The 26,751-nt window shown below is 35.9% G+C and overlaps 1 long non-coding RNA gene and 8 other non-coding genes across 9 annotated transcripts; 3 read left to right on the forward strand and 6 right to left on the reverse strand.

Moving 5' to 3' along the window:
- LOC114549493 (uncharacterized) lies at window positions 1-692 on the forward strand. The gene is made up of 2 exons (XR_003691556.1): window positions 1-114; window positions 483-692. It is a non-coding gene; the product is annotated as an uncharacterized LOC114549493 (long non-coding RNA).
- Window positions 693-8,393: 7,701 nt separating this feature from the next.
- trnaa-agc (transfer RNA alanine (anticodon AGC)) lies at window positions 8,394-8,466 on the reverse strand. The gene has a single exon. It is a non-coding gene; the product is annotated as a tRNA-Ala (tRNA).
- Window positions 8,467-9,690: 1,224 nt separating this feature from the next.
- On the reverse strand, window positions 9,691-9,763 carry trnaa-agc (transfer RNA alanine (anticodon AGC)). Its single transcript has one exon. It is a non-coding gene; the product is annotated as a tRNA-Ala (tRNA).
- Window positions 9,764-10,414: 651 nt separating this feature from the next.
- trnas-gcu (transfer RNA serine (anticodon GCU)) lies at window positions 10,415-10,496 on the forward strand. The gene has a single exon. It is a non-coding gene; the product is annotated as a tRNA-Ser (tRNA).
- A 1,149-nt stretch (window positions 10,497-11,645) lies between these two features.
- trnaa-agc (transfer RNA alanine (anticodon AGC)) lies at window positions 11,646-11,718 on the reverse strand. The gene has a single exon. It is a non-coding gene; the product is annotated as a tRNA-Ala (tRNA).
- A 1,966-nt stretch (window positions 11,719-13,684) lies between these two features.
- trnas-gcu (transfer RNA serine (anticodon GCU)) lies at window positions 13,685-13,766 on the forward strand. The gene has a single exon. It is a non-coding gene; the product is annotated as a tRNA-Ser (tRNA).
- A 1,137-nt stretch (window positions 13,767-14,903) lies between these two features.
- trnaa-agc (transfer RNA alanine (anticodon AGC)) lies at window positions 14,904-14,976 on the reverse strand. Its single transcript has one exon. It is a non-coding gene; the product is annotated as a tRNA-Ala (tRNA).
- A 4,244-nt stretch (window positions 14,977-19,220) lies between these two features.
- trnaa-agc (transfer RNA alanine (anticodon AGC)) lies at window positions 19,221-19,293 on the reverse strand. Its single transcript has one exon. It is a non-coding gene; the product is annotated as a tRNA-Ala (tRNA).
- Window positions 19,294-20,568: 1,275 nt separating this feature from the next.
- On the reverse strand, window positions 20,569-20,641 carry trnaa-agc (transfer RNA alanine (anticodon AGC)). The gene has a single exon. It is a non-coding gene; the product is annotated as a tRNA-Ala (tRNA).
- Between the last annotated feature and the right edge of the window lie 6,110 nt (window positions 20,642-26,751).

The following is a 26,751-nucleotide window of genomic DNA, read 5'->3' on the forward strand; positions in this document are numbered from 1 at the left end:
TCTGTATCCCTCTTCTGTTGTCCAGAACTAAAAGAGAGAGAGAGAGCAGTTGTTCTCCTTGGCCTGGCCCATTTCCAGAAAGAGGATCCCTCCCAATTCTTCAAGATTTGTAAGGTATGTGAGGAATCAATGCCACTCTGGAATCCATATCACTTGCTAATCTCAATCTTTTTGATCCAAATGAAGTCATGATCCTGTAGTTATAGGATATCTAGAAAATATGTCTTGTTATAAAAATCTAGACGTGGAAAGACATCTGCTTAAATGGAGAACAAGTGAATTGTTCAAAGTTGCAGTGACAGGATTCCTTGCTCAATTAATTTGACATTGTAATGTATTTGAATTTCTTCCATTTACATAGGTTTACATTAGTTTGCATCAGACATTTTCATACCCAAGTTTGCTATGCATCTTGAATTTTCATGTGTTGAGGAAATAATGCTGATTTGCAATCTATTCTTATTACTTTGTTGTGTCATTAGCCAAACGAAGAGAGTGAGGCAGTGAAAGGAATGAACGTAGGAATCTTGGTGTTTACAGAGGAGGATCCTCAACGCCCTGTCCCCAAGGAGATGATTGATATTGCACTGATTCTGGAGAAGCATATCGTTCTTCGGGACCTGAAGGATGTGCCCAACGCATTCGCCCTGCTGATGGGTCTGCTCTACGTCTTCAACATCCATTACCCAAAAGGGCTCAATTCAATTCAATTCAATTCAATTTTATTTATAGTATCAAATCATAACAAAAGTTATCTCGAGACACTTTACAGATAGAGTAGGTCTAGACCACACTCTATAAATTCCAAAACCCCAACAATTACAGTAATTCCCTCAAGAGCAAGCATTAGTAGTGGCTATTGCGACAGTGGCAAGAAAAAACTCCCTTTTAGGAAGAAACCTCGGCAGACCCAGACTCTTGGTAGGCAGTGTCTGACGGGCCGGTTGGGGGCGTGATGAACAGTGGTGATAACAGTCACATTAGAAGTCACATTGACTTCGAAGGTTATCGTGGAAGTTCATGTCATAGCAGGGCACATCGTGTCATACTGAGTAGTGCAGTCTCCTATACCGGATCCTGACTACTCTGTGCGTATGAACATCACAGCAGGGCGTTGCGGGATGTAACGTGGCGCTGCAGAGCACGGGTGGAGGCTGCGGATGCAGCAGGACCTAGCAGGATGCAGCCGGGAAATGCAGAGAATCGCAGAGCATAGCTCTGCGAAGAAGAAACATAAGGACTCCGGGGAGTAAACTCCCCAGAGCTAGATTAGTAACAAGCATTTCTGGGACAGGATGCATACAAAAGTAACAAGTAGAGATGAGAGAGCAGCTCAGTGTGTCTTAGGGAGGAACAGCCTCCCCGGCAGTCTAGAATTGTAATAGCATAACTTAAGAGAGGCAGGTTAAAGAGAGGTGCCTGGTCGGGCTAGAACTCCCCCCAACCGGCTCAAGTACATGTTCGAGGTAATACAAAAGGTGATAATGAACATTGGTGGAGACCTTTGCTGTTCAAGAGTTAATGGACTCCGGTCTCTGTGCGGCTGATGGACAGATGGACTAGACAGTCATAGCTGTTTTTTATATTACTCAAAAGTGCCACCCGTTATCTTGGCTACATAGTTGTCATGGTGTTACTGTTGTACTACCTCAAATAGTCTTGTTAAATTATCATGTTGCACACAGTTATGCAAATATTAGCTGTCAATGCTAAGGTGGACTAGAAGTCCTGAGAGTTGTTTTGCTCTGTCTCTCAAAATATGCTGTTTTTATTGCCTCTATAGTTGACATATGTGACTGTATATGTTCTCTTATTTTGCCACCACCTTGCACACTCAGGCTCTCTCACTCACTCATTCACTCATTCACTCACTCTCTGTCTCACACTCACTCACACAAACACTCACTCTCTGTCTCACTCACTCTGTCTCACACACTAACTCACACAAACACTCACTCTCTGTCTCACTTACTCTGTCTCACACACTCACTCACACAAACACTCACTCTCTGTCTCACTCTCTTGTCTCACACACTCACTCTGTCTCACTCACTCTGTCTCTCTCACTCACTCTGTCTCACACACACTCACTCACTGTCTGTCTCACTCACTCTCTGTCTCACACACACACACACACTCACTCTCTGTCTCGCTCACTCTGTTGCACTCACTCACTCTCTGTCGCACTCACTCACACAAACACTCACTCTCTGTCTCACTCACTCACACAAACACTCACTCTGTCTCACACACTCACACAAACACTCACTCTCTGTCTCACTCACACAAACACTCACTCTGTCTCACTCCCACTCACTCACTCTCTGTCTCACACTCACTCACACAAACACTCACTCTCTGTCTCGCTCACTCTGTCTCACTCACTCTCTGTCTCACTCACTCTGTCTCACACACACACTCACTCACACAAACACTCACTCTATGTCTCACTCACTGTCTCACTCACTCACACAAACACTCACTCTCTGTCTCACTCACTCTCTTGTCTCACACACTCACTCACTCACTCTGTTTCACTCACTCTCTGTCTGTCTCACTCACTCTGCCTCACACACTCACTCACTCTCTGTCTCACACACACAATCACTCTGTCACACTCACTCTGTCTCACTCACTCTCTGTCTCACACACTCACTCTGTCTCACACACACTCACTCACTCTCTGTCTCGCTCACTCTGTCTCACTCACTCTCTGTCTCACTCACTCTCTTGTCTCACACACTCACTCACTCACTCTGTTTCACTCACTCTCTGTCTGTCTCACTCACTCTGTCTCACACACTCACTCACTCTCTGTCTCACACACAATCACTCTGTCACACTCACTCTCTGTCTCACTCACTCTCTGTCTTACACACTCACTCTGTCTCACACACACTCACTCACTCTCTGTCTCGCTCACTCTGTCTCACTCACTCTCTGTCTCACTCACTCTCTGTCTCACTCACTCTGTCTCACACACACACTCACTCACACAAACACTCACTCTCTGTCTCACTCACTCTGTCTCACTCACTCACACAAACACTCACTCTCTGTCTCACTCTCTTGTCTCACACACTCACTCTGTCTCACTCACTCTCTGTCTCTCTCACTCACTCTGTCTCACACACACTCACTCACTGTCTGTCTCACACACACAATCACTCTCTGTCACACTCACTCTCTGTCTGTCTCACTCACTCTCTGTCTCACACACTCACTCTGTCTCACACACACACACACACACTCACTCTCTGTCTCGCTCACTCTGTTGCACTCACTCACTCTCTGTCTCACTCACTCTGTCTCACTCACTCTCTGTCTCATTCACTGTCTCACACACACACTCACTCACTCTCTGTCTCATACACTCACTCACTCTCTGTCGCACATTCACTCACTTTGTCTCACACACACACACTCACTGTCTCACACACATTCACTCTCTGTCTTACACACTCACTCTGTCTCACACACTCACTCACACTGTCTCATACACACACATTCTCTGTCTCACACACTCACTCACTCTCATACACATACACTCTCTGTCTTACACACTCACTCACTCTTTCTCACACACTCACTCACTCACTCACTCACTCTCTGTCTCATACACTCACTCACTCTCTGTCGCACATTCACTCACTCTGTCTCACACACAGACACTCTCTGTCTCACACACTCACTCACTCACACTGTCTCATACACACACACTCTCTGTCTCACACACTCACTCACTCTGTCTCACACACTCACACAAACATTCACTCTCTGTCTCAAACTCACTCACACAAACACTCATTCGCTGTCTCACTCTGTCTCACACACTCACTCACACAAACACTCACTCTCTGTCTCACTCACTCACTCTGTCTCACTCATTTTCTGTCTCACACACACTCACTCACACAAACACTCACTCTCTTTCTCACTCACTCTCTTGTCTCACACACTCACCCACTCTGTCTTACTCACTCTCTGTCTCTCTCACTCACTCTGTCTCACACACACTCACTCACTCTCTGTCTCACACACAATCACTCTGTCACACTCATTCTCTGTCTCACTCACTCTCTGTCTCACACACTCACTCTGTCTCACACAAACACACTCACTCTCTGTCTCGCTCACTCTGTCGCACTCACTCACTCTCTGTCTCACTCACTCTCTGTCTCACACACTCACTCACTCACTCACACAAACACTCACTCTGTCTCACTCACACAAACACTCACTCTGTCTCACTCACTCTCTTGTCTCCCACACTCACTCACTATGTCTCACTCACTCTGTCTCTCTCACTCACTCTCTCACACACACTCACTCACTCTCTGTCTCACACACACAATCACTCTATGTCACACTCACTCTGTCTCACACTCACTCACACAAACACTCACTTTCTGTCTCACACACACTCACTCACACAAACACTCACTCTCTGTCTCACTCACTCACTCTGTCTCACACACACTCACTCACTCTCTGTCTCACACACACAATAATTCTGTCTCACTCACTCTGTCTCACACACTCAATCTCTCACACACACTCACTCACTCTCTCGCTCACTCTGTCGCACTCACTCACTCTCTGTCTCACTCACTCTGTTGCACACTCACTCTGTCTCACACACACACTCACTCAGTCTCACTCACTCTGTCGCACTCACTTTCTCTCTGTCTCATACACTCACTCACTCTCTGTCGCACATTCACTCACTCTGTCTCACACACACACACACACTCACTGTCTCACACACATTCACTCTCTGTCTTACACACTCACTCTGTCTCACACACTCACTCACTCACACTGTCTCATACACACATCACTCTCTGTCTTACACACTCACTCACTCTCTGTCTTACACACTCACTCTCTGTCTCACACACTCACTCACTCACTTACACACTCAATCTCTGTCTCACACACTCACTCACTCACTTACACACACACTCTCTCACACACACACACACACACACACACAGTAACAGTAAGGCTTATGATTTGTAATGGCAGAAAAAGGCAGATAGATATTTAACAGAGTGGATAAGGAAAAAAATGTTGATGCTGTGTCTTACCATTGTTTTATATTGTATGAAACACTTGAATGTGTGAAATAAATGTTTTTGTTAATCTTGACTCACATTCTTGTGTTGTGTAAACTTAAAAAAAAAAAGTTGGTAGAACTTAGATTTTCAAGGCAACCGAGTCAACTTACTTGATATGTTAATACAACACACATAATAAAGTCAACACAAATACAAAGCTTAGTCAAGACAACTTGAAAATGCACATTAGCCCCACTACATAAAGTTGTTGAATTGATGTAGATTGGAGTTGACTCCACACAATCATTAGTTCATATAATGCATAATTAGAAGTTGGATCCACTAAATTGAATGTTGTGTTTACAAATAAACCTTAGTTGACTGAACATGTTATTAGTACAGTGAACTTGCAACATTAAGTTGAGAGAACTGAATAGCCTCTTTGTGCCAACTTAATATCTGATTTCCAATCAACTTATAATTTCAAGGCAACCAGGTTACACATATTTTTAAGTTGAGTCAACAATTTTTTTTTTACAGTGATGCTCTCCCTTGCAATAAACACAAGGCTTGCTGTTTGCATCCACAGGTACATTTTGTGTTTTTGGCATTGGTTGTCATTTTCAGTCTTAAATTTGTTTTCAGTTTGGGAAAACTCTCTTTGGTTTGAATGTGTCTGCGTACTGTTGATTTGATTTCTGTTGTACTGGATGTTTTGTCCTGGTGGTGGTTTCTTGTATGTTCCCATAAAGTGGATGTAGTATATATCTATCTTGCTTGTTGACAAATTCGACAAAATCCTTGAACTTAACCCTCTTTCTTGTTTTTTCTTCTAGATCGCATGCAGACTTTCTCCAAGCTTCTTTGAGTTTGTACAGCAGCTTTTTAGCTAGTGCCTTTATGTTAGCTGTGTTGTCCAAGTCTTCCATGTAGCTTATATCAGTCATTGTGTTGCAACAGCCTGTGAGGAACAATGCAAAAGACTGCAGTGCAGCACCATCTTCAGGCTTGATTTTCTGCCAATCCAAAGCCTCCTTCATGTATGCTTCTGCTATCTTGTAATCATTACTGAAAAACTCCTTCAACATTTCTTTCGCTTTAGTATAACCTGCTGAGGGTTCCATGTGAATGCAGCTTTTTACCAACTCATGTGGTTGTCCACTTTTGTACTGCAACAAGAACTGTAGGCGATCACGACTGTCACCAGTTCGACCTTCTACTCCATGTTCAATAGATCTGATAAAGGATTTATACTCAAGCGGATCACCCTTGAATGTTGGAATACTGAGCTCAGGGAGTAATGTGGCTTTGTGATTTTTCACAAGGTACTCAGTGACGTCGACTTGCTGAGAGATAGCCTTGCATACACTATCAAGCACTGGTCCATCATTGAGGTCCATGTTTGATGCAGGCAGGGCTCTTTGTGGTCGTGCTAGCTGAACCTTGGTCTCGAATCCCATCCTCGTCGAACCAGGTTGCGTATTACTGCAGTTATTACTTGTTAACCATGTAACTGGCTGCATTAAAACAACTCCCTCTGGAGCAATGTTATCAGTTTCTGCCTGAGAAGAGCTCATTTCATAATTTTTGACTGTAGTATGTTGAAAAAAGTGCAGAAAAAGCAATAGTAATTCAAAACAAATTATAAAAAAGCCATAGTATTGTAGGTTGAAAAAAGTGCTGAAAAAGCCATGGCATAATATGTCAAAAAAAATAATCAAAAAGCCATAGCATAGTATGAAGAATGTAGCTCCTCATCCATTCCATGTCGGCTTTTCTAGACTTAGAATGCCTATGCAAAAACCCAGGGCGAGACCTGATTTGGACGATTACACATAAAAAAGCAATAGTATAGTATGTCGAAAAAATAATAAAAAGGCCATAGCATAGTATGCTGAAAAAATAATTAAGTCATAGCATAGTATGTTAAGACACAGTTGAAACACAAAAGAATCTAAATTGCTCTGGAGAATGCGGGCATCGATCCCTCTACCTCTTGCATGCTAAGCGAGCGCTCTACCATTTGTGCTAATTCCCCTAAAATTAGAAGAGTATATTATGTCGGAAAAATTGCTAAAAAAGCTATAGTACAGTATGTTGAAAAAGGTGCTGAAAAAGCGATAGCACAGTATGTCGAAAAAAGTGATAAAACGCCATAGTAATTCAAAACAAATTATAAAAAAGCAATAGTATAGTATGTCGAAAAAATAATAAAAGCAATAGTATAGTATGTCGAAAAAATGCTAAAGCCATAGTATGTCGAAAAAAGTGCTGAAAAAGCCATAGCATAGTATAGTATGTCGAAAAAATAATCAAAAAGCCATAGTATAGTATGTCGAAAAAAATAATAAAAAAGCCATAGTATAGTATGTTGAAAAAAGTGCTGAAAAAGCCATAGCATACTATGTCGAAAAAAGTGATAAAATGCCATAGTATAGTATGTCGGAAAAAGTGATAAAACACCATAGTATAGTATGTTGGAAAAAGTGATAAAACGCCATAGTATATTATGTCGGAAAAAGTGAAAAAAAGCCACAGTATGTTGAAAAAAGTGCTGAAAAAGCAATAGCATAGTATGAAGAATGTAGCTCCTCATCCATTCCATGTCGGCTTTTCAAGACTTAGAATGCCTATGCAAAAACCCAGGGCGAGACCTGATTTGGACCATTACACATAAAAAAGCAATAGTATAGTATGTCGAAAAAATAATAAAAAGGCCATAGTATAGTATGCTGAAAAAAATAATTAAGTCATAGCATAGTATGTTAAGACACAGTTGAAACACAAAAGAATCTAAATTTCTCTGGAGAATACGGGCATCGATCCCGCTACCTCTCGCATGCTCTCTACCATTTGAGCTAATTCCCCTAAAATTAGAAGAGTGTAGCTCCTCTTCTATTCCATTTCGGCTTTCCTAGACTTAGAATGCCTATGCCAACACCTAGGGCAACACCTGGTTAAGGCGATGAACTGTTAATCCATTGTGCTTTGCACGCGTGGGTTCGAATCCCATTCTCGTCGAACCAGGTTGCATTATACTGCAGTTATTACTTGTTAACCATGTAACTGGCTGCATTAAAACAACTCCCTTTGGAGCAATGTTATCAGTTTCTGCCTGAGAAGAGCTCATTTCATAATTTTTTACTGTAATATGTTGAAAAAAGTGCTGAAAAAGCAATAGCATACTATGTCGAAAAAAGTGATAAAACGCCATAGTATAGTATGTTGAAAAAAGTGCTAAAAAAGCCATAGTATAGTATGTTGAAAAATATAATTAGGTGATAGCATTGTATGTTAAGACACAGTTGAAACACAAAAGAATCTACATTTCTCTGGAGAATGCGGGCATCGATCCCGCTACCTCTCGCATGCTAAGCGAGCGCTCTACCATTTGAGCTAATTCCCCTAAAATTAGAAGAGTGTAGCTCCTCTTCTATTCCATTTCGGCTTTCCTAGACTTAGAATGCCTATGCCAACACCTAGGGCAACACCTGGTTAAGGCGATGGACTGCTAATCCATTGTGCTTTGCACGAGTGGGTTCGAATCCCATTCTCGTCGAACCAGGTTGCATTATACTGCAGTTATTACTTGTTAACCATGTAACTGGCTGCATTAAAACAACTCCCTTTGGAGCAATGTTATCAGTTTCTGCCTGAGAAGAGCTCATTTCATAGTTTTTTACTGTAATATGTTGAATGTTAAAAAAGTGCTGAAAACGAAAAAAGTGATAAAACGCCATAGTAATTCAAAACAAATTATAAAAAAGCAATAGTATAGTATGTCGAAAAATTTATAAAAACAATAGTATAGTATGTCGAAAAAAGTGCTAAAAAAGCCACAGTATGTCGAAAAAAGTACTGAAAAAGCCATAGCATAGTATGTCGAAAAAAATAATCAAAAAGCCATTGTATAGTATGTCGAAAAAAATAAAAAAGCCACAGTATATTATGTCGGAAAAAGTGATAAAACGCCATAGTATATTATGTCGAAAAAATTGCTAAAAAAGCTATAGTACAGTATGTTGAAAAAGGTGCTGAAAAAGCCATAGCACAGTATGTCGAAAAAAGTGATAAAACGCCATAGTAATTCAAAACAAATTATAAAAAAGCAATAGTATAGTATGTCGAAAAAATAATAAAAGCCATAGCATAGTATGTCGAAAAAAATAATCAAAAAGCCATAGTATAGTATGTCGAAAAAAATAATAAAAAAGCCATAGTATAGTATGTTGAAAAAAGTGCTGAAAAAGCCATAGCATACTATGTCGAAAAAAAAGTGATAAAAAAGCCATAGTATAGTATGTCGAAAAAAATGATAAAAAGCCATAGTATAGTATGTTGGAAAAAGTGATAAAACGCCATAGTATATTATGTCGGAAAAAGTGAAAAAAAGCCACAGTATGTTGAAAAAAGTGCTGAAAAAGCAATAGCATAGTATGAAGAATGTAGCTACTCATCCATTCCATGTCGGCTTTTCTACACTTAGAATGCCTATGCAAAAACCCAGGGCGAGACCTGATTTGGACCATTACACATAAAAAAGCAATAGTATAGTATGTTGAAAAAAATAATTAAGTCATAGCATAGTATGTTAAGACACAGTTGAAACACAAAAGAATCTAAATTGCTCTGGAGAATGCGGGCATCGATCCCGCTACCTCGCGCATGCTAAGCGAGCGCTCTACCATTTGAGCTAATTCCCCTAAAATTAGAAGAGTGTAGCTCCTCTTTTATTCCATTTCGGCTTTCCTAGACTTAGAATGCCTATGCCAACACCTAGGGCAACACCTGGTTAAGGCGATGGACTGCTAATCCATTGTGCTTTGCACGCGTGGGTTCGAATCCCATTCTCGTCGAACCAGGTTGCATTATACTGCAGTTATTACTTGTTAACCATGTAACTGGCTGCATTAAAACAACTCCCTTTGGAGCAATGTTATCAGTTTCTGCCTGAGAAGAGCTCATTTCATAATTTTTTACTGTAATATGTTGAAAAAAGTGCTGAAAAAGCAATAGCATACTATGTCGAAAAAAGTGATAAAACGCCATAGTATAGTATGTTGAAAAAAGTGCTAAAAAAGCCATAGTATAGTATGTTGAAAAAAACTAATTAGGTCATAGCATTGTATGTTAAGACACAGTTGAAACACAGAAGAATCTAAATTGCTCTGGAGAATGCGGGCATCGATCTTGCATGCTAAGCGAGTGCTCTACCATTTGAGATAATTTCCCTAAAACTAGAAGAGTGTAGCTCCTCATCTATTCCATTTCGGCTTTTCTAGACTTAGAATGCCTATGCCAACACCTAGGGCGACACCTGGTCCGGACCATTACTTTGAGTACACTTGCATGTAGACGAGGTGGCCGAGTGGTTAAGGCGATGGACTGCTAATCCATTGTGCTTTGCACGCGTGGGTTCGAATCCCATCCTCGTCGAACCAGGTTGTGTATTACTGCAGTTATTACTTGTTAACCATGTAACTGGCTGCATTAAAACAACTCCCTCTGGAGCAATGTTATCAGTTTCTGCCTGAGAAAAGCTCATTTCATAATTTTTGACTGTAGTATGTTGAAAAAAGTGCTGAAAAAGCCATAGCATAGTATGACGAAAAAAGTGATAAAACGCCATAGTAAATCAAAACAAATTATAAAAAAGCAATAGTATAGTATGTCGAAAAATGTTATAAAAACAATAGTATAGTATGTCGAAAAAAGTGCTAAAAAAGCCACAGTATGTCGAAAAAAGTACTGAAAAAGCCATAGCATAGTATGTCGAAAAAAATAATCAAAAAGCCATTGTATAGTATGTCGAAAAAAATAAAAAAGCCACAGTATATTATGTCGGAAAAAGTGATAAAACGCCATAGTATATTATGTCGAAAAAATTGCTAAAAAAGCTATAGTACAGTATGTTGAAAAAGGTGCTGAAAAAGCCATAGCACAGTATGTCGAAAAAAGTGATAAAACGCCATAGTAATTCAAAACAAATTATAAAAAAGCAATAGTATAGTATGTCGAAAAAAAATAATAAAAGCAATAGTATAGTATGTCGAAAAAAAAATGCTAAAGCCATAGTATGTCGAAAAAAGTGCTGAAAAAGCCATAGCATAGTATGTTGAAAAAAATAATCAAAAAGCCATAGTATAGTATGTCGAAAAAAATAATAAAAAAGTCATAGTATAGTATGTTGAAAAAAGTGCTGAAAAAGCCATAGCATACTATGTCGAAAAAAGTGATAAAACGCCATAGTATAGTATGTCGGAAAAAGTGATAAAACGCCATAGTATAGTATGTTGGAAAAAGTGATAAAACGCCATAGTATATTATGTCGGAAAAAGTGAAAAAAAGCCACAGTATGTTGAAAAAAGTGCTGAAAAAGCAATAGCATAGTATGAAGAATGTAGCTACTCATCCATTCCATGTCGGCTTTTCTAGACTTAGAATGCCTATGCAAAAACCCAGGGCGAGACCTGATTTGGACCATTACACATAAAAAAGCAATAGTATAGTATGTTGAAAAAAATAATTAAGTCATAGCATAGTATGTTAAGACACAGTTGAAACACAAAATAATCTAAATTGCTCTGGAGAATGCGGGCATCGATCCTGCTACCTCTCGCATGCTAAGCGAGCGCTCTACCATTTGAGCTAATTCCCCTAAAATTAGAAGAGTGTAGCTCCTCTTTTATTCCATTTCGGCTTTCCTAGACTTAGAATGCCTATGCCAACACCTAGGGCAACACCTGGTTAAGGCGATGGACTGCTAATCCATTGTGCTTTGCACGCGTGGGTTCGAATCCCATTCTCGTCGAACCAGGTTGCATTATACTGCAGTTCTTACTTGTTAACCATGTAACTGGCTGCATTAAAACAACTCCCTTTGGAGCAATGTTATCAGTTTCTGCCTGAGAAGAGCTCATTTCATAGTTTTTTACTGTAATATGTTGAATGTTAAAAAAGTGCTGAAAACGAAAAAAGTGATAAAACGCCAGAAGTAATTCAAAACAAATTATAAAAAAGCAATAGTATAGTATGTCGAAGAATTTATAAAAACAATAGTATAGTATGTCGAAAAAAGTGCTAAAAAGCCACAGTATGTCGAAAAAAAGTACTGAAAAAGCCATAGCATAGTATGTCGAAAAAAAATAATCAAAAAGCCATTGTATAGTATGTCGAAAAAATAAAAAGCCACAGTATATTATGTCGGAAAAAAGTGATAAAACGCCATAGTATATTATTATGTCGAAAAAATTGCTAAAAAGCTATAGTACAGTATGTTGAAAAGGTGCTGAAAAAGCCATAGCACAGTATGTCGAAAAAAAAGTGATAAAACGCCATAATAATTCAAAACAAATTATAAAAAGCAATAGTATAGTATGTCGAAAAAATAATAAAAAAGCCATAGTATAGTATGTCGAAAAAAATAATCAAAAAGCCATAGCATAGTATGTCGAAAAAAATAATAAAAAAAGCCATAGTATAGTATGTTGAAAAAAAATAATCAAAAAGCCATAGTATAGTATGTCGAAAAAAAAAATAAAAAGCCAAAAGTATAGTATAGTATGTCGAAAAAAGTGATAAAACCATAGCCATAGTATAGTATGTTGGAAAAATAGTGATAAAAAAAGTGATAAAACGTATAGTATTATTATCGGGAAAAAGTGAAAAAAAACCACAGTATGTTGAAAAAAGTGCTGAAAAAGCAATAGCATAGTATGAAGAATGTAGCTACTCATCCATTCCATGTCGGCTTTTCTACTTAGAATGCCTATGCAAAAACCCAGGGCGAGACCTGATTTGGACCATTACACATAAAAAAGCAATAGTATAGTATGTTGAAAAAAAATAATTATGTCATAGCATAGTATGTTAAGACACAGTTGAAACACAAAAAATAATCTAAATTCCTCTGGAGAATGCGGGCATCGATCCCGCTACCTCTCGCATGCTAAGCGAAAAAAGTGCTAATTCCCCTAAAATTAGAAGAGTGTAGCTCCTCTTTTATTCCATTTCGGCTTTCCTAGACTTAGAATGCCTATGCCAACACCTAGGGCAACACCTGGTTAAGGCGATGGACTGCTAATCCATTGTGCTTTGCACGCGTGGGTTCGAATCCCATTCTCGTCGAACCAGGTTGCATTATACTGCAGTTATTACTTGTTAACCATGTAACTGGCTGCATTAAAACAACTCCCTTTGGAGCAATGTTATCAGTTTCTGCCTGAGAAGAGCTCATTTCATAATTTTTTACTGTAATATGTTGAAAAAAGTGCTGAAAAAGCAATAGCATACTATGTCGAAAAAAGTGATAAAACGCCATAGTATAGTATGTTGAAAAAATGCTAAAAAGCCATAGTATAGTATGTTGAAAAAAAAAAATTAGGTCATAGCATTGTATGTTAAGACACAGTTGAAACACAGAAGAATCTAAATTGCTCTGGAGAATGCGGGCATCGATCTTGCATGCTAAGCGAGTGCTCTACCATTTGAGATAATTTCCCTAAAACTAGAAGAGTGTAGCTCCTCATCTATTCCATTTCGGCTTTTCTAGACTTAGAATGCCTATGCCAACACCTAGGGCGACACCTGGTCAACCATTACCTTTGTTACACTTGCATGTAGACGAAAAGGTGGCCGACTGGTTAAGGCGATGGACTGCTAATCCATTGTGCTTTGCACGCGTGGGTTCGAATCCCATTCTCGTCGAACCAGGTTGCATTATACTGCAGTTATTACTTGTTAACCATGTAACTGGCTGCATTAAAACAACTCCCTCTGGAGCAATGTTATCAGTTTCTGCCTGAGAAAAGCTCATTTCATAATTTTTGACTGTAGTATGTTGAAAAAAGTGCTGAAAAAGCCATAGTAATTCAAAGTGATAAAACGCCATAGTAATTCAAAACAAATTATAAAAAAGCAATAGTATAGTATGTCGAAAAATTTATAAAAGCAATAGTATAGTATGTCGAAAAAAGTGCTAAAAAAGCCACAGTATGTCGAAAAAAGTACTGAAAAAGCCATAGCATAGTATGTCGAAAAAAATAATCAAAAAGCCATTGTATAGTATGTCGAAAAAAATAAAAAAGCCACAGTATATTATGTCGGAAAAAGTGATAAAACGCCATAGTATATTATGTCGAAAAAATTGCTAAAAAGCTATAGTACAGTATGTTGAAAAAGGTGCTGAAAAAGCCATAGCACAGTATGTCGAAAAAAGTGATAAAACGCCATAGTAATTCAAAACAAATTATAAAAAAGCAATAGTATAGTATGTCGAAAAAATAATAAAAGCAATAGTATAGTATGTCGAAAAAATGCTAAAGCCATAGTATGTCGAAAAAAGTGCTGAAAAAGCCATAGCATAGTATGTTGAAAAAAAAATAATCAAAAAGCCATAGTATAGTATGTCGAAAAAAATAATAAAAAAGCCATAGTATAGTATGTTGAAAAAAGTGCTGAAAAAAACCATAGCATACTATGTCGAAAAAAAAAGTGATAAAACGCCATAGTATAGTATGTCGGAAAAAGTGATAAAACGCCATAGTATAGTATGTTGGAAAAAGTGATAAAACGCCATAGTATATTATGTCGGAAAAAGTGAAAAAAAAACAGTATGTTGAAAAAAGTGCTGAAAAAGCAATAGCATAGTATGAAGAATGTAGCTACTCATCCATTCCATGTCGGCTTTTCTAGACTTAGAATGCCTATGCAAAACCCAGGGCGAGACCTGATTTGGACCATTACACATAAAAAGCAATAGTATAGTATGTTGAAAAAAATAATTAAGTCATAGCATAGTATGTTAAGACACAGTTGAAACACAAAAAGAATCTAAATTGCTCTTGGAGAATGCGGGCATCGATCCTGCTACCTCTCGCATGCTAAGCGAGCGCTCTACCATTTGAGCTAATTCCCCTAAAATTAGAAGAGTGTAGCTCCTCTTTTATTCCATTTCGGCTTTCCTAGACTTAGAATGCCTATGCCAACACCTAGGGCAACACCTGGTTAAGGCGATGGACTGCTAATCCATTGTGCTTTGCACGCGTGGGTTCGAATCCCATTCTCGTCGAACCAGGTTGCATTATACTGCAGTTATTACTTGTTAACCATGTAACTGGCTGCATTAAAACAACTCCCTTTGGAGCAATGTTATCAGTTTCTGCCTGAGAAAAGCTCATTTCATAATTTTTTACTGTAATATGTTGAAAAAAGTGCTGAAAAAGTGCATAGTAAACGAAAAAAGTGATAAAACGCCATAGTAATTCAAAACAAATTATAAAAAGCAATAGTATAGTATGTCGAAAATTTATAAAAAAAACAATAGTATAGTATGTCGAAAAAGTGCTAAAAAAGCCACAGTATGTCGAAAAAAGTACTGAAAAAGCCATAGCATAGTATGTCGAAAAAAATAATCAAAAAGCCATTGTATAGTATGTCGAAAAAAATAAAAAAGCCACAGTATATTATGTCGGAAAAAGTGATAAAACGCCATAGTATATTATGTCGAAAAAATTGCTAAAAAAGCTATAGTACAGTATGTTGAAAAAGATGCTGAAAAAGCCATAGCACAGTATGTCGAAAAAAAAAATAAAAAGCCATAGTAATTCAAAACAAATTATAAAAAAGCAATAGTAGTATGTCGAAAAAAAATAATAAAAGCAATAAAAAGTATGTCGTAGTATAGTATGTGTCGAAAAAAATAATAAAAAACCATAGTATAGTATGTCGAAAAAAAATAATCTGGAAAAGCCATAGTATAGTATGTCGAAAAAAATAATAAAAAAGCCATAGTATAGTATGTTGAAAAAAGTGCTGAAAAAGCCATAGCATACTATGTCGAAAAAAAGTGATAAAAAATAGTATAGTATAGTATGTCGGAAAAAAGTGATAAAAAGCCATAGTATAGTATGTTGGAAAAAGTGATAAAACGCCATAGTATATTATGTCGGAAAAAGTGAAAAAAAGCCACAGTATGTTGAAAAAAGTGCTGAAAAAGCAATAGCATAGTATGAAGAATGTAGCTACTCATCCATTCCATGTCGGCTTTTCTAGACTTAGAATGCCTATGCAAAAAAACCCAGGGCGAGACCTGATTTGGACCATTACACATAAAAAAAGCAATAGTATAGTATGTTGAAAAAAAAAAAGCTATTAAGTCATAGCATAGTATGTTAAGACACAGTTGAAACACAAAAGAATCTAAATTTTCTGGAGAATGCGGGCATCGATCCCGCTACCTCTCGCATGCTAAGCGAAAAAAACCTACCATTTGAGCTAATTCCCCTAAAATTAGAAGAGTGTAGCTCCTCTTTATTCCATTTCGGTTCCCTAGACTTAGAATGCCTATGCCAACACCTAGGGCAACACCTGGTTAAGGCGATGGACTGCTAATCCATTGTGCTTTGCACGCGTGGGTTCGAATCCCATTCTCGCCGAACCAGGTTGCATTATACTGCAGTTATTACTTGTTAACCATGTAACTGGCTGCATTAAAACAACTCCCTTGGAGCAATGTTATCAGTTTCTGCCTGAGAAAAGCTCATTTCATAATTTTTGACTGTAGTATGTTGAAAAAAAGTGCTGAAAAAGCCATAGCATACTATGTCGAAAAAAGTGATAAAACGCCATAGTAATTATGTCGAAAAAAATTATAAAAAGCAATAGTATAGTATGTTGAAAAAAAACTAAAAAGCAATAGTATAGTATGTCGAAAAAAAGCTGAAAAAGCCACAGTGTCGAAAAAGTAAAAAGTGATAAAAAGTAGTATAGTTTTCTAAAAAGTAAAAAAAGCTCCTGTTTATTCCATTTCGAAAAAAATTGTATAGTATGCCTAAAAAAATAAAAAGCGGTGTTATGTCGGAAAAAAAAAAGCCATTGTATAAAAATAAAAAAAGCTAAAAAAAAAGCTGAAAAATCCATTGTATAGTATGTCGAAAAATTCTAATAAAACAGCATTATAGTATAGTATAGTATGTTAACCATGAAAAAATTGCATTAAAACAACTGAAAAAGCCCTAGAAAAGCATTTCATAATTTTTTACTGTATATGTTGAAAAAAAAGTGAAAAGCCATAGCATAGTAAAACGAAAAAAGTGATAAAACGCCATAGTAATTCAAAACAAATTATAAAAAAAAAGCAATAGTATAGTATGTCGAAAAAAATTATAAAAAGCAATAGTATAGTATGTCGAAAAAAAAAAGTGCTAAAAAAGCCATAGTATGTCGAAAAAAAGTGCTGAAAAAGCCATAGCATAGTATGTCGAAAAAAATAATCAAAAAGCCATTGTATAGTATGTCGAAAAAATAAAAAAAGCCATAGTATATTATGTTGAAAAAAGTGATAAAAAAGCCATAGTATATTATGTCGAAAAAATTGCTAAAAAAAAGCTATAGTACAGTATGTTGAAAAAGGTGATAAAAAGCCATAGCATAGTATGTTGAAAAAAGTGATAAAACGCCATAGTAATTCAAAACAAATTATAAAAAGCAATAGTAAAGTATGCCACAAAATGTTAAAAAATAGTATAGTATGAAAAAAAATGCAAAGCCATAGTATGAAAAATGTAAAAACTCATCCATTCCATGTCGGCTTTTCAAAACTTAGAATGCCTGTCGAAAAAAAATAAAAAAAAAGGCATAGTATAGTTTGGAAAATTACACAAAAAAGCAATAGTATAGTATGTTGAAAAAAATAATAAAACGTCATAGCATAGTATGTTAAAAAAGTGATAAAACATAGTATAGTATGTTGAAAAAAATAAAAATAGCATTGGAGTATGTTATGCGGAAAAAGTGAAAAAAAATTACCTGTTGAAAAAGTGCTGAAAAAGCAATAGCATAGCTATACCATTTGAGCTAATTTCCCTAAAATTAGAAGAGTGTAGCTCCTCATCTATTCCATTTCGGCTTTTCTAGACTTAGAATGCCTATGCCAACACCTAGGGCAACACCTGGTTAAGGCGATGGACTGCTAATCCATTGTGCTTTGCAATCCATTGCTTTGTGGGTTCGATCCCATCCTCGTCGAACCAGGTTGCATTATACTGCAGTTATTACTTGTTAACCATGTAACTGGCTGCATTAAAACAACTCCCTCTGGAGCAATGTTATCAGTTTCTGCCTGAGAAAAGCTCATTTCATAATTTTTGACTGTAGTATGTTGAAAAAAGTGCTGAAAACGAAAAAAGTGATAAAACGCCATAGTAATTCAAAACAAATTATAAAAAAGCAATAGTATAGTATGTCGAAAAAATATAAAAAGCAATAGTATAGTATGTCGAAAAAAAAAAAGCTAAAAAGCCACAGTATGTCGAAAAAAAGTACTGAAAAAAAAGCAATAGCATAGTATGTCGAAAAAAAATAATCAAAAAGCCATTGTATAGTATGTCGAAAAAAATAAAAAAGCCACAGTATATTATGTCGGAAAAAGTGATAAAACGCCATAGTATATTATGTCGAAAAAATTGCTAAAAAAGCTATAGTACAGTATGTTGAAAAAGGTGCTGAAAAAGCCATAGCACAGTATGTCGAAAAAAGTGATAAAACGCCATAGTAATTCAAAACAAATTATAAAAAAGCAATAGTATAGTATGTCGAAAAAATAATAAAAGCAATAGTATAGTATGTCGAAAAAAAATGCTAAAGCCATAGTATGTCGAAAAAAGTGCTGAAAAAGCCATAGCATAGTATGTCGAAAAAAATAATCAAAAAGCCATAGTATAGTATGTCGAAAAAAATAATAAAAAAGCCATAGTATAGTATGTTGAAAAAAGTGCTGAAAAAGCCATAGCATACTATGTCGAAAAAAGTGATAAAACGCCATAGTATAGTATGTCGGAAAAAGTGATAAAACGCCATAGTATAGTATGTTGGAAAAAGTGATAAAACGCCATAGTATATTATGTCGGAAAAAGTGAAAAAAAGCCACAGTATGTTGAAAAAAGTGCTGAAAAAGCAATAGCATAGTATGAAGAATGTAGCTACTCATCCATTCCATGTCGGCTTTTCTAGACTTAGAATGCCTATGCAAAAACCCAGGGCGAGACCTGATTTGGACCATTACACATAAAAAAGCAATAGTATAGTATGTTGAAAAAAATAATTAAGTCATAGCATAGTATGTTAAGACACAGTTGAAACACAAAAGAATCTAAATTTCTCTGGAGAATGCGGGCATCGATCCCACTACCTCTCGCATGCTAAGCGAGCGCTCTACCATTTGAGCTAATTCCCCTAAAATTAGAAGAGTGTAGCTCCTCTTTATTCCATTTCGGCTTTCCTAGACTTAGAATGCCTATGCCAACACCTAGGGCAACACCTGGTTAAGGCGATGGACTGCTAATCCATTGTGCTTTGCACGCGTGGGTTCGAATCCCATTCTCGTCGAACCAGGTTGCATTATACTGCAGTTATTACTTGTTAACCATGTAACTGGCTGCATTAAAACAACTCCCTCTGGAGCAATGTTATCAGTTTCTGCCTGAGAAAAGCTCATTTCATAATTTTTGACTGTAGTATGTTGAAAAAAGTGCTGAAAAAACGAAAAAGTGATAAAACGCCATAGTAATTCAAAACAAATTATAAAAAAGCAATAGTATGTCGAAAAATTTATAAAAGCAATAGTATAGTATGTCGAAAAAAGTGCTAAAAAAGCCACAGTATGTCGAAAAAAGTACTGAAAAAGCCATAGCATAGTATGTCGAAAAAAATAATCAAAAAGCCATTGTATAGTATGTCGAAAAAAATAAAAAAGCCACAGTATATTATGTCGGAAAAAGTGATAAAACGCCATAGTATATTATGTCGAAAAAATTGCTAAAAAAGCTATAGTACAGTATGTTGAAAAAGGTGCTGAAAAAGCCATAGCACAGTATGTCGAAAAAAGTGATAAAACGCCATAGTAATTCAAAACAAATTATAAAAAAAAGCAATAGTATAGTATGTCGAAAAAATAATAAAAGCAATAGTATAGTATGTCGAAAAAATGCTAAAGCCATAGTATGTCGAAAAAAGTGCTGAAAAAGCCATAGCATAGTATGTCGAAAAAAATAATCAAAAAGCCATAGTATAGTATGTCGAAAAAAATAATAAAAAAGCCATAGTATAGTATGTTGAAAAAAGTGCTGAAAAAGCCATAGCATACTATGTCGAAAAAAGTGATAAAACGCCATAGTATAGTATGTCGGAAAAAGTGATAAAACGCCATAGTATAGTATGTTGGAAAAAGTGATAAAACGCCATAGTATATTATGTCGGAAAAAGTGAAAAAAAGCCACAGTATGTTGAAAAAAGTGCTGAAAAAGCAATAGCATAGTATGAAGAATGTAGCTACTCATCCATTCCATGTCGGCTTTTCTAGACTTAGAATGCCTATGCAAAAACCCAGGGCGAGACCTGATTTGGACCATTACACATAAAAAAGCAATAGTATAGTATGTTGAAAAAAATAATTAAGTCATAGCATAGTATGTTAAGACACAGTTGAAACACAAAAGAATCTAAATTGCTCTGGAGAATGCGGGCATCGATCCTGCTACCTCTCGCATGCTAAGCGAGCGCTCTACCATTTGAGCTAATTCCCCTAAAGTTAGAAGAGTGTAGCTCCTCTTCTATTCCATTTCGGCTTTCCTAGACTTAGAATGCCTATGCCAACACCTAGGGCAACACCTGGTTAAGGCGATGGACTGCTAATCCATTGTGCTTTGCACGCGTGGGTTCGAATCCCATTCTCGTCGAACCAGGTTGCATTATACTGCAGTTATTACTTGTTAACCATGTAACTGGCTGCATTAAAACAACTCCCTCTGGAGCAATGTTATCAGTTTCTGCCTGAGAAAAGCTCATTTCATAATTTTTGACTGTAGTATGTTGAAAAAAGTGCTGAAAACGAAAAAAGTGATAAAACGCCATAGTAATTCAAAACAAATTATAAAAAATAGTATAGTATTGAAAAAAATAGTGCTGAAAAAAAAAGCAATAGCATAGTATGTCGTCGAAAAAAATAATCAAAAAGCCATTGTATAAAAAAAAATAAAAAAAGCCACAGTATATTATGTCGGAAAAAGTGATAAAAAGCCATAGTATATTATGTCGAAAAAATTGCTAAAAAGCTATAGTACAGTATGTTGAAAAAGGTGCTGAAAAAGCCATAGCACAGTATGTCGAAAAAGTGATAAAAAAATAGTAATAGTAATTCAAAACAAATTATAAAAAAAGCAATAGTATAGTATGTCGAAAAAATAATAAAAAAAGCAATAGTATAGTATGTCGAAAAAATGCTAAAGCCATAGTATGTCGAAAAAAAGCTGAAAAAAGCCATAGCATAGTATGTCGAAAAAAAAATCAAAAAGCCATAGTATAGTATGTCGAAAAAAAATAAAAAAAGCCATAGTATAGTATGTTGAAAAAAAGTGCTGAAAAAAGCCATAGCATACTATGTCGAAAAAAAAAGTGATAAAACGCCATAGTATAGTATGTCGGAAAAAAGTGATAAAACGCCATAGTATAGTATGTTGGAAAAAAATGATAAAAAAGCCATAGTATATTATGTCGGAAAAAAGTGAAAAAAGTATGTATGTTGAAAAAAGTGCTGAAAAAGCAATAGCATAGTATGAAGAATGTAGCTACTCATCCATTCCATGTCGGCTTTTCTAGACTTAGAATGCCTATGCAAAAACCAGGGCGAGACCTGATTTGGACCATTACACATAAAAAATAGCAATAGTATAGTATGTTGAAAAAATGGTTAAGGCGATATACTGCTAATCCATTTGAAACACAAAAGAATTCTAAATTGTTCTGAAAAAGAATGTCGAACCAGGTTGCGTTATACTGCAGTTATTACTTGTTAACCATGTAACTGGCTGCATTAAAACAACTCCCTCTGGAGCAATGTTAACAGTTTCTGCCTGAGAAAAGCTTTTCATAATTTTTTGTACTATATGTTGAAAAAGTGGTTAAAAAGCCATAGCATAGTATGATAAAACCATAGTAATTAAAACAAATTAAAAAAAATAAAAAGCAATAGTATAGTATGTTAAAAATGTATAAAAGCAATAGTATAGTATGTCGAAAAAAAGTGCTAAAAAGCCACAGTATGTCGAAAAAACCTGAAAAAGCCATAGCATAAGTGATAAAAAAATATAGTATAGTAAAAAAAAAGTGATAATCCAGCTACCATGCATGCTAATTCACCATTTGAGCTAATTCCCCTAAAATTAGAAGAGTGTAGCTCCTCTTTTATTCCATTTCGTTTCCTAGACTTAGATGCCTATGCCAACACCTAGGGCAACACCTGGTTAAGGCGATGGACTGCTAATCCATTGTGCTTTGCATAGCGTGTTCGAAAAAATTCTCGTCGAACCAGGTTGCATTATACTGCATGTTAAAATTGTTAACCATGTAACTGGCTGCATTAAAACAACTCCCTCTGGAAAAAGCAATGTTATCAGTTTCTGCCTGAGAAAAGCTCATTTCATAAAGCTTACTGTACAGTATGTTGAAAAAGTGCTGAAAAAGCCATAGCAAGTATGTCGAAAAAGTGATAAAACGCCATAGTAATTCAAAACAAATTATAAAAAAGCAATAGTATAGTATGTCGAAAAAAATAATAAAAGCAATAGTATAGTATGTCGAAAAAAATGCTAAAAAAGCCATAGTATGTCGAAAAAAAAACTGAAAAAAAAGCCATAGCATAGTATGTCGAAAAAAAATAATCAAAAAGCCATAGTATAGTATGTCGAAAAAAAATAAAAAAAAAGCCATAGTATATAGTATGTTGAAAAAAAAGTGCTGAAAAAGCCATAGCATACTATGTCGAAAAAAAAGTGATAAAACCATAGTATAGTATGTCGGAAAAAAGTGATAAAACGCCATAGTATAGTATGTTGGAAAAGTGATAAAACGCCATAGTATATTATGTCGGAAAAAGTGAAAAAAAGCCACAGTATGTTGAAAAAAAAAAGCTGAAAAAGCAATAGCATAGTATGAAGAATGTAGCTACTCATCCATTCCATGTCGGCTTTTCTAGACTTAGAATGCCTATGCAAAAACCCAGGGCGAGACCTGATTTGGACCATTACACATAAAAAAGCAATAGTATAGTATGTTGAAAAAAAAAATAATTAAGTCATAGCATAGTATGTTAAGACACAGTTGAAACACAAAAAATCTAAATTGCTCTGGAGAATGCGGGCATCGATCCCGCTACCTCATGCTAAGCGAGCGCTCTACCATTTGAGCTAATTCCCTAAAATTAGAAGAGTGTAGCTCCTCTTCTATTCCATTTCGGCTTTCCTAGACTTAGAATGCCTATGCCAACACCTAGGGCAACACCTGGTTAAGGCGATGGACTGCTAATCCATTGTGCTTTGCACGCGTGGTTCGAATCCCATCCTCGTCGAACCAGGTTGCATTATACTGCAGTTATTACTTGTTAACCATGTAACTGGCTGCATTAAAACAACTCCCTCTGAGCAATGTTATCAGTTTCTGCCTGAGAAAAGCTCATTTCATAATTTTTGACTGTAGTATGTTGAAAAAAAAAAGCGAAAAAAAATGATAAAAGCAATAGTATAGTAATTCAAAACAAATTATAAAAAAGCAATAGTATAGTATGTCGAAAAAATTTATAAAAAAAGCCATTGTATAGTATGTCGAAAAAAATAAAAAAGCCCAGTGTATTATGTCGGAAAAAGTGATAAAACGCCATAGTATATTATGTCGAAAAAATTGCTAAAAAAGCTATAGTACAGTATGTTGAAAAAATGCTGAAAAAGCCATAGCACAGTATGTCGAAAAAGTGATAAAACGCCATAGTAATTCAAAACAAATTATAAAAAGCAATAGTATAGTATGTCGAAAAAAAATAATAAAAGCAATAGTATAGTATGTCGAAAAAAATGCTAAAGCCATAGTATGTCGAAAAAAAAAATGCTGAAAAAGCCATAGCATAGTATGTCGAAAAAATAATAAAAAGCCATAGTATAGTATGTCGAAAAAAAATAAAAAAAGCCATAGTATAGTATGTTTTAAAAAAGTGCTGAAAAAGCCATAGCATACTATGTCGAAAAAAAGTGATAAAAAAGCCATAGTATAGTATGTCGGAAAAAGTGATAAAACGCCATAGTATAGTATGTTGGAAAAAATGATAAAAAAAAGCCATAGTATATTATGTCGGAAAAAGTGAAAAAAAAAGCCACAGTATGTTGAAAAAAGTGCTGAAAAAGCAATAGCATAGTATGAAGAATGTAGCCACTCATCCATTCCATCGGCTTTTCTAGACTTAGTCGGCTTTTCTAGACTTAGAATGCCTAAAAAAAAAAATCTAAATTTCATAGTATAGGGGCGAGACCTGGTCCGAACCATTAGCTTTGAAAACGCTTGCATGTAGACCTGAAAAAAAAGGCGATGGACTGCTAAAAGCATGGATGTCCATTGTGCTTTGCACGCTGGGGTTCAATCCCATCCTCGAACCAGGTTGCGACATACTGCAGTTATTACTTGTTAACCATGTAACTGGTTGCATTAAAACAACTCCCTCTGGAAATGTTAACAGTTTCTGCCTGAGAAAAGCTCATTTCATAATTTTTGACTGTAGTATGTTGAAAAAAGTGCTGAAAAAGCCATAGCATAGTATGAGTGATAAAACGTTAGTAAAAAAACAAATTATAAAAAGCAATAGTATAGTATGTCGAAAATGATAAAAAGCAATAGTATAGTATGTCGAAAAAGTGCTAAAAAGCCACAGTATGTCGAAAAAGTACTGAAAAAGCCAATAGCAAATATAAAACGCCATAGTATAGTATGTCGGAAAAAATGATAATCCAGCTACCTCATGCATGCTAAGCGAGCTGAACCATTTGAGCTAATTCCCCTAAAATTAGAAGAGTGTAGCTCCTCTTTATTCCATTTCGGCTTTCCTAGACTTAGAATGCCTATGCCAACACCTAAACACCTGGTTAAGGCGATGGACTGCTAATCCATTGTGCTTTGCACGCGGGGTTCGAATCCCATTCTCGTCGAACCAGGTTGCATATACTGCAGTTATTACTTGTTAACCATGTAACTGGCTGCATTAAAACAACTCCCTTTGGAGCAATGTTATCAGTTTCTGCCTGAGAAAAGCTCATTTCATAATTTTTTACTGTAGTATGTTGAAAAAAAAAGTGCTGAAAAAAGCCATAGCATAAATGAGTGTAAAAGTGAAAAAAAAATTCCATAAAGCAATTATGTCGAAAAAATTATAAAATGCCTATAGTAACACCTAAAAGGCATGGTCCGGAAAGTTATGTCTGAAAAAGCCCACAGTATATACGAAAAAAGCTGAAAAAAAAATACTGCTCCCAGTATGTTTGCAAAAAATAATCAAAAAGCCATTGTATAGTATGTTGAAAAAAAATAAAAAGCCACAACCATGTAACTAAAAACAAATGATAAAAAGCTGGAGTAATATTATGTTTCTGCCTGAGAAAAAAGCTATTTCATAGTTTTTTGTAAAATGTTGAATGTTAAAAAGTGCACAGTAAACGTCGAAAAAGTGATAAAACGCCATAGTAATTCAAAACAAATTATAAAAAAAAAGCAATAGTATAGTAGTATGTCGAAAAAAAATAATAAAAAGCCATAGTATAGTATGTCGAAAAAATGCTAAAATAGTATGTCGAAAAAAGTGCTGAAAAAAGCCATAGCATAGTATGTCGAAAAAATAAAAAAAAGCCATAGTATAGTATGTCGAAAAAAAAAAAAAAAAAAAAGCCATAGTATAGTATGTTGAAAAAAAAAATTGCCAAAAAGCCATAGTATAAAACGCCATATATAGTCGTGAAAAAAAGTGAAAAAAGCCATAGTATATTATGTTGAAAAAAGTGCTGAAAAAGCCATAGTATGTTGAAAAAAGTGCTGAAAAAGCAATATATAGTATGTCGGCTAAAAATCCATAAAACGCCATAGACTTATTGCCTATGCAAAAACCCAATTATAAAAAAGCTAGTATTTGGACCATTAAAAATAAAAAAGCAATAGTATAGTATGTTGAAAAAAATAAAAAGCCAAGTCATGTCGAAAAAGTATGTTAAGACACAGTTGAAACACAAAAGAATCTAATATTGTCTGAGAAAGTGATAATCCCGCTACCTCTCGCATGCTAAGCGAAGCGCTCTACCATTTGAGCTAATTCCCCTAAAATTAGAAGAGTGTAGCTCCTCTTTATTCCATTTCGGCTTTCCTAGACTTAGAATGCCTATGCCAACACCTAGGGCAACACCTGGTTAAGGCGATGGACTGCTAATCCATTGTGCTTTGCACGCGGGGTTCGAATCCCATTCTCGTCCGAACCAGGTTGCATTATACTGCAGTTATTACTTGTTAACCATGTAACTGGCTGCATTAAAACAACTCCTCTGGAGCAATGTTATCAGTTTCTGCCTGAGAAAAGCTCATTTCATAATTTTTGACTGTAGTATGTTGAAAAAAAAGTGCTGAAAAAACGAAAAAGTGATAAAACGCCATAGTAATTCAAAACAAATTATAAAAAAAATAGCATAGTATGTCGAAAAATTTATAAAAGCAATAGTATAGTATGTCGAAAAAAGTGCTAAAAAAGCCACAGTATGTCGAAAAAAGTACTGAAAAAGCCATAGCATAGTATGTCGAAAAAAATAATCAAAAAGCCATTGTATAGTATGTCGAAAAA

Source organism: Perca flavescens, chromosome 22, assembly GCF_004354835.1.
Source record: "Perca flavescens isolate YP-PL-M2 chromosome 22, PFLA_1.0, whole genome shotgun sequence".
NCBI classification, from domain to species: Eukaryota; Metazoa; Chordata; class Actinopteri; order Perciformes; family Percidae; genus Perca; species Perca flavescens.